Below are 8011 nucleotides of genomic sequence, written 5' to 3'. Positions count from 1 at the left end.
CAACTCATTGGGGTTTTTGTAGATGTCCTTTAAGAGTTTAGCTCTATTTAAACTGAAACGCTGCCATTCTGCTCAGTGTGTGGGCTCGACACAATATTACAGCGCATGGCTTAAAACACGATCAGAGAGCAAGCCTCCTCCACATGTCACAATGTATTTATGCTGCAAAACGTTTCTGTTAATAGTGCAAGATGTCAGCTTGAAATGTTTATGTCCTGTTTTATTTTTAAGTTCCCAGTTTCCTGTTATTACCTCATGTGTCTCACCTGTGTTTGACTGCCCCACCTGTGTCTAGTTTCTCCCTCATACCTCAGTGTTTTCCCAATGCCCTTCATTACTGCTCAGTGTTGCCTTTGTGTTCCCTGTGAATACATAATTTCCTTATTTCATCATACCTGTCGGTGTCTGCATTTGGGTCCAGTTCCTCCACAATTGTAGCTACCACAGCTGACAAGAATTAAGCAGCAGAATTTAAGACAATTTTTATGTTTTATGAGACAGCTCAACAATTGTTGGGAAGTTTTCTGTGGCTGTTCAGACAAGGCCCCCAGAGGATGAAACTTAACTGACTTTAGTGATCCCATGACTTTTCGTCAAACACCACTGGCGGGCAGACATTTTGGGTTTTAGTAAAGCCACAGCCTCAGCCACAATTTGTGCTCATAGCTCCAATAAGCAAATGTTAGCATGATGCCGGGGATGGAAATTTAAAGCTTCATCCATCCCGTTTTCAAGCTGGATATTTTCTAACTGTAGCCTACTATTACTGTATTGATATGTTAGTGTTTTTTTTTTTTTTTTTTTTTTAAAGTATATTTTTCGGCTTTTTGCCTTTATTTGATAGTGATGACAGTAGAGATAGACAGGAAATGGGGAGGCAGAGAGAGGGGGAATGACACGCAGGAAAGGTCTGCCCGACGCGGGATTCGAACCGGGGACGCCTGCGGCGAGGACTGTAGCCTCTACATGGGGCGGCCGCTCTACCCACTGCGCCACGCACCGCCCCGATATGTTAGTGTTTATTGTGTGTTTTGTCTGGTTGTCCTTGTTCTGTTAACGTTCTTGTTGAATTGTGTCTATTGTGGTCTGGTTTGAAATAAACTAAACTAAAAAAAACTGTTTACATGCTAACATCCATGAATCAAAATGGAAAACATGACAAACGTGATGTGTAGCATCAGTGAAGGCATTGTCTCTATGACAACGTTAGGATGCACATGTTAGCAAAAAGCGCTGTGTCATTGATAGTGAGCCCAACTCAGTGCTCCTTTCACAGATTTGCTGTGTTTTTCTAAAGCAGAAGTTAAATACGGTATGAAAATTAACATAATTTGACAATTTTAGAGCAGGATATAATCGCCCTTGAATCCTTTGACCCCCTTTCTTTGTGCCTTCAGACACGTACGAACAATTTCATCATCAGTGTTGCTGAGCTTAGATCAGCTCAGCCTCTTACGTCACCGAGACAGTTACGATACCGTCTCACCGATTTCCAAAATCAGCACTCCTACTACAACAGACTTGATACATTTTGGTCCCGACTTTTTTCCTGGGTACCCGTGGGAGACAACGTGTCAAAACATCTACTTCTGACTGCCTACTTTGTCTAGCTCATTTTAAACCGGGGGCCTTATGCCAAGCCGGAGCCCATGCCAGGTTTTAGGTCTCGGTGACAGTAACAGTTTTAGTCATATCTTGGCAGGTATGCTTATGCCGAGGGTTTTACTTAGCAGGAAGTTTGGGGTTTTGGCTGGTGTTATATTAACAGGATCTGTCATCTCAGCTGGGCCCAGAGCTGAAATCAGATCTCACACAACTCTCTGCCTAACAGTGATGGATCATATTGCCCCTTGACCGCTGAGAAGTTGCAGAACAATGCCAAAACCCAAGACACACATTCCAGTTCATCGCTGAAATGCTGCACCTGTGTCTAACGAGTCATTTTTCAGATGCCATCGCCATTTTGGAGCTGCTTTGCAATGATTAAGCACCGAGTTGAGTTCTTAGTGGAAAAAAACAAAAAACAGACCCTGTTGTCACAATGATTTTCCTCCAAATTACCTGCAGTTTCATCATCTCCCCAGCAGCTGAAGCTTTTGTCATTGACAGTGTCACCGTACACTCTGTGTGTTTCTGGGTCTTCCAGCTTCCCTCCAGCGCGACAAAGCTCGGCCCCTTCTTGCCCCTGACAGAGGAGCTTGTCACCCTCACACAGTAATTATACCAGAGCTGATGTCTCCTCTTTCCATTGAATTATTGAGAAGGTGGAGGGGGGACAAAAGATCCCATGTAGAGAGAGACAGCGCTGTTCACATCCCTCTGGCCTCGGGGTAAAAACTCAGAAACAGGCCACCAAGAGATGATCCTGTTGAGACTTTCTTTTCCGGCAGCAGCCGCCAACACACTGTACATAGGTCACCTGCAGAGATATTAATCAGTGTTTAAACAGCTCAGTTTTGTATCTACGATAGATAGCATTTTCTGAAAACATATTTTTTTCATGTTACATTTTAAATTACTCCACATCTGGCAGAGGGAAAGAAGAAAAAAAAACATAAAACCTTGGAAACATGGACAGGAGATTTCAATTATGCACACAAGCCTCTTTGTATGTACGCAAGACTTCCAGGACAGAGTGCCAGCTTATGCAGGATGTGCTTTACACCCCTTTGGCAACTTACAACTACAGAGGCAAAAGTGATTTCTAATCTGTGTTGCCAAGAGAAATAGTGGGCCCCTTGAAAACAGCTCAACAACAGCTGTAACACAATAAATATCAGCCACGGTGAAACAAGATGAGCATAGGATTGATAATACGAATGTCAGCACGGCAGCCAGACCTCCTTTAAAACTGGAGTCATTACACAGGAAATCCTGGCTACGCGTCTGTAAAAACACAGGCGGTGCATGTGCAGAGTCTGCAGCAAAAGCCGACAGTGCGTATGCATGTAACGCATTTAAAGAAATGCACAGTAACCGACCACAGCTGCTCGTGAGGCAGCAAGCACTGATTATCGTTTCACAGGAGGCTTGTTTCAGGATATAAATTAGACGTATTTCATTGTAAGAGAAGTCAGTGTGCTGGTTTTGTGAAAAGCTGATGTCCCATTTACTGCTGTGATTTCTTTCCTGTAGCTCTGGCATTTGGCTCTTGATGCATAAATCAGTCTCTCTTTTTTTTTCAACCTCTCCATTGAACAGTCCAAGGTCAGAGAATTACTGTAGAAATGTGCTCTGTTGCTTATGGGTGGATTTTCCTCTCAGGTAACCTAAGCTGGCTTGGATTCCTGGGGAAAGGCTTAAAGGAAAAACAACAGTGATGTGAGTGAACTCCCCCAGCAAAGAACAGTTTCATATTAAATGTGCCCACAGAATAATATTTCAATATCAGCTACAGACACAAAACAAACCGCCACCTTTTCACAACTCCACCTCTACGTGTCTTCGTTGCCATGGCATCGTGAAGGTTGTAGTTCACCCACAGGTCTCCTCCATCCTGCCTCGTCTCTTTCTATGTGGGTTATGATTTATTTCTCATTTTAAGTGAGAGCTGCACTCGTGAATCTGCAGAGTGGAGAGAAATTAAATCACTCATAGATGCTCCGGACATATAAACAAGCGTTGACGCGCTGAGTGAGAGACCGCACGAGCATAACTTCTGTCTGACAAGAGCACAAGAGAAGTGACTTTTGAGTTAATGAATATAAAACACGATGAGCTTTTTGTGTCGTATTCAAAGCAATAAAAGAAAAACCGAAATGTCTGAAACAGTCGCTCATCATTTGTGCAGCATTTTCTCACAGCCAGCTACTCAAGCTTTAAATGACACATTTTATGAAAACATTTTATGGTTGGGAGGATCTTGTTTTCCTTCGACTGAGGGGGGTCACACAGTGTCACACTCAATGTTTCTTATGTAATCCACACAAGGGAGCTTACATAATCATTTCAATGGTAAGACCTTGATGTGTCTGTAGGATTGTGCTCGAGGGCCTGATGTAACATGTTTACCTGAGGATTTTTCAGTATTTCTGTGGACACACACATAAGCATACATATAGGGGGGGGGAATCATACTTTTTTTTTTCTCCTTTTCAGTCCAAGCTCTCTTCCACACAGGGAACCTATTACAGAGAGAAAAGGTGACATGTAGGAGTAGTGCAGGATGGCTGGCCTCAGTTCAGTGCTTCAGTCTCCAGCCTCCTGACAGAGCAGCGAGTGGCCCTCACTCACAGCTGTCCTGGACTCAGTCAGCCAAGCACAGCTCAAACCTGGAAAACAACACGATATGCTAGGATGCTAAGACGCCGCCTGGCAGTGCAATTTTTTATTATTATTTTTTTTTTGCTCCTGGAGGAGGTGGAGGGACAGGGAGTTATTTAAATGCTAAACAATGCGACCTGTCGCTGTAAGGCCCAGACAGCTTCCTGATGACTTCCTGGTTGAATTGGTCGTACAGGATGTGATGCGTGAGGCCAGAATGATAAAAGTGGGGGAAATCCTCTGAGGCTGATGGACTACACAGGGTCATCTTACTGATTTAGTGCATGTAACTAAACAGAATTTAGATTTTAGATTTAGATTTAATTTATTTGCACAATTTAACAAGAAAGAAAAACAGCATAAAAACAGCAAACCAAATGTGCAGGTGAGATTAAAGAAACCCAGAGGGGTGTATAAGAGAAATCTCACCTCATAAAAACAAGAAATAAAAGACTACAACAATAAATAAATAATTTATATACTACAAATTTGTCTGCAATAAAAAAAAAGTTGCATTGAAAACAATGGGCCAGGTGAGGCAGATACAAGCAAATACAGTCAAAATGAAACACTGCAATACATAAAGACCAGTCTATATGTGACTGGTGTGGGATGTTTGATGTTAACTAATATAGAAGCAGTCGAGCTACATGAGCTATAACTTCGGCAGTGCGAGCAAGGTGATGATCATTAGATCTAACAGCCATTCTGCAATATAACACAGAGCACAATTAATGCTGTCTCTGCACAACTTCATCAAATATGACATACAGTACAGCTCGGTGCCATATGGAGGAGAGAGAGAAAAAAAGATGTACATGCAGTAAAAATAGGAAGCTTAATCAAAGTTCATTAGCTGATGTGACAGCTAATGAAAGGAGAAGAATGTGTCTGTGGATGGATGACGACTCAGAGCACTTTCTGTCATTTGAGTTTTAAAGCTTTATCCTCTCTGACAGCTGCGTAACACCATGAATGTAATGTCTTAACACATATTTAGAGTATACGTACACGTAACTCCAATTACCATTTACATTTTACAAAATGGTACTTTCTTATATTTTTTCTAAAATTCAAAACTTCATTAAAGCGTTTTTACAGGAAAATGAATCACATGAAAGTGAATGAAGCCACAGAGAATCATCACACTTTCTCTCACCTCGGCTTCATGGAGCATTTTTGCATCTTTCAGCTCATTGTTTTGGTTTCAGAGCATGCAACTGTTTTGACTCATCTGCATTATTTACGGCAATAGCCAGCAAAAGTTTCAGATAAACCCACACTACACCTCCAGCCCAGCATCATAATGCAGTCAGGGGAAGTTATCAACGAACATAACGAAGCATTTAGCAGCTAAAAAGCCAAATATTTCCACAGGAAATGTTCAGAGACGACACTGTTTAAACTGACATTTCAGACAGACCCATCGGAGCTGACTGGAAATATTTACAGATGCTACATCAAAATCTTATTCTTTTCCATTTGCTCTCTGATTTTTTCCCTCCAAGTGTTACCATGACCATTTTATCCGGGCCCCTGCTCTGTATTTGCCGCCAACATGTCTCAGCTTGAGGCGATAGCCAGCAATAACTGCACCCATAATCCACCTTCACCTCCTTCTTCCCAGTGGCCCTCCAGGTTTCATGTGACGAGTTTTACTTTGAGATCCGAAATCTGATCAACTATCCGAAACTGGCAGCAGTGAAATATGGAAAATTAAACCGGGAGGCTCCAGCCACCCTCCTGCAGCTCTGCCCTCCCCTAGTGGGCATATGCATGTAAGCACTTTATACACGCATGCAACATAAGCAATACTGTAGTAGTCATGAGTCTTTGGTTACGGTTAGGAGAAGGTCAGACTGTTAAAATCACCTGCTTTCATGACAACCAACCACTACTTATTAGATATTACAGAGACTGGAAGTTTATTTTCTAAAACACTTCACACGTATCCATCTGAGGGACGTGGAGCCAATAGGGACGCTCTGAAAAGAAAGACTTTGATTGGCCAAAGTCTTCCGTCTCAGGCAAGATTTTCTAAACCATAAAATCAGACATGGTGCCAGGGGTGGGGCTTCGAGGGGGGACTGGGTGGGCGTTACTCCTCCGGCCCAAGGTCCACAGGGACCCGTTACTAGTCTGTGTCAAGGCCCAAATGCACTGATTCGGGCCGGGTTTGGGCACAAAGCCTGGACTACGCACGGAGCCCTGGCTTTTATGCCTTTATTTTGACAGGACAGCCGGAGAGAGAGACAGGAAATGGGGAGAGTCAGAGGGGGAATGACACGCTAGATGAAATCAAACCGAGTCCGATTCCTGTTAATGGGGTGCCTACTCTACCAAGTGAGCTATATAACTCTTTGCAAAGAAGACTGTTTGAGGAAGCCACCCCCGACCCCGAGATCAAGCCAACCTGGCCCGAACCAGCATGACTCAAACTGGGTTAAATGGGCCGATGCACGCTGAAAGGTGATTTCTGAGTTTTTACCCACTGACCCCCAAAGGATTTCTGCCTCTCTCAGCTTTAAATGGAGTAAAACATGAGGTTGAAAACTGATCAAATGAACAATGCATGAGGCTGATATTACTTATGCATAAAGGATGTGTGGATTTTCCCCAAGACAAACATACGTAGAAATGAGCCCACCTGGAACATCTCCCGACCAAAGCAGCAGCATCCTTTCCCTCTTTTTTTTTTTTTTTTTTTAAAGTATATTTTTTTGGGCTTTTATGCCTTTATAGATAGTACAGTTGAGACAGACAGGAAATGGGGAGGCAGAGAGAGGGGGGATGACATGCAGCAAATGGCGCCCGACGCGGGACTCGAACCGGGGCCAACCGCAGCGAGGACTGTGCCTCTATACATGGGGCGCCCGCTCTAACCACTACGCCACGCGACGCCCCATCCTTTCCCTCTTAAGAACACCAGAGCTCACAGAGCTCATGCAGTTACAGAGCTGTTTTTCACCATCGCACGGTTGTTTTTCAATCTAAAACAGAAAATAAAAGACATCATTCTGTCATTCATTTTCTTGAGCAAGCGTCCTGTGACAGCCGAGAGAAGGGGAATGAAAAGCAGTGGGTGTGTTGAAAGGTGTGCGCACAAAGCCAATAGAGCTTTCTCTAACTGCATTTACTCACCGTGTGAAACAGAATGATGATGATGGCAAAATTGCTTTTCGATTCATTTCTCTAAACTGAATGCAACTGCAATGAGTGTGACAAGCTGCAAATTGTGCAATCCCAAATGTTATTAAGCAATGCAGACAGGTAATCAAGACGAAGGGGGCTACACTGAGCTCTATTGTTAAATGCTTCTATCTCATACTTCCCTTTGTCTTTGCACACACATACAAACACACACCTGTACACACATTCAGACACATGTGCAGGAAGCTCCGGCGCTACGGACGTACTTATCTAATGACCTTGTACACGTAGTGAAGATATCCCCATTTGACACGGCTAATTGGTCGACATGTCAGAGGATGTTTAGCGGCTTAGGAAATCACATCTGCCCATTGATTTCTCCCCACTACACCTCCTCCATCAGACATTGTATTGCTTAATCCAGTCTACAACTCTATTGTTGTGAATCCTCAATGGATCCTCAGACAGAGGAGGAGACGGGGAGAGAGAGAGAGAGAGAGAGAGAGAAGCGAGAGGGAGGGAGAAGAAGAGAGAGAAAGCGAGAGAACGAGCGATTAAGAGGCACTTGGGATGCGGAAGGTAAATTAGAGACTGCAGG

The 8011-nt window shown here is 43.4% G+C and overlaps 1 long non-coding RNA gene across 1 annotated transcript; it reads right to left on the bottom strand.

The window, feature by feature from the left end:
* Positions 1-1059: 1059 nt before the first annotated feature.
* LOC146987028 (uncharacterized) lies at positions 1060-4534 on the bottom strand. The gene is made up of 3 exons (XR_015035911.1): positions 3417-4534; positions 3114-3298; positions 1060-2419 (listed from the first exon to the last, which is right to left on the bottom strand). It is a non-coding gene; the product is annotated as an uncharacterized LOC146987028 (long non-coding RNA).
* Between the last annotated feature and the right edge of the window lie 3477 nt (positions 4535-8011).

Source organism: Trachurus japonicus, chromosome 5, assembly GCF_045865225.1.
Source record: "Trachurus japonicus isolate A0001 chromosome 5, Traja_1.0".
Taxonomy (NCBI): Eukaryota; Metazoa; Chordata; class Actinopteri; order Carangiformes; family Carangidae; genus Trachurus; species Trachurus japonicus.
This window is presented reverse-complemented; position numbering and strand designations above follow the sequence as displayed.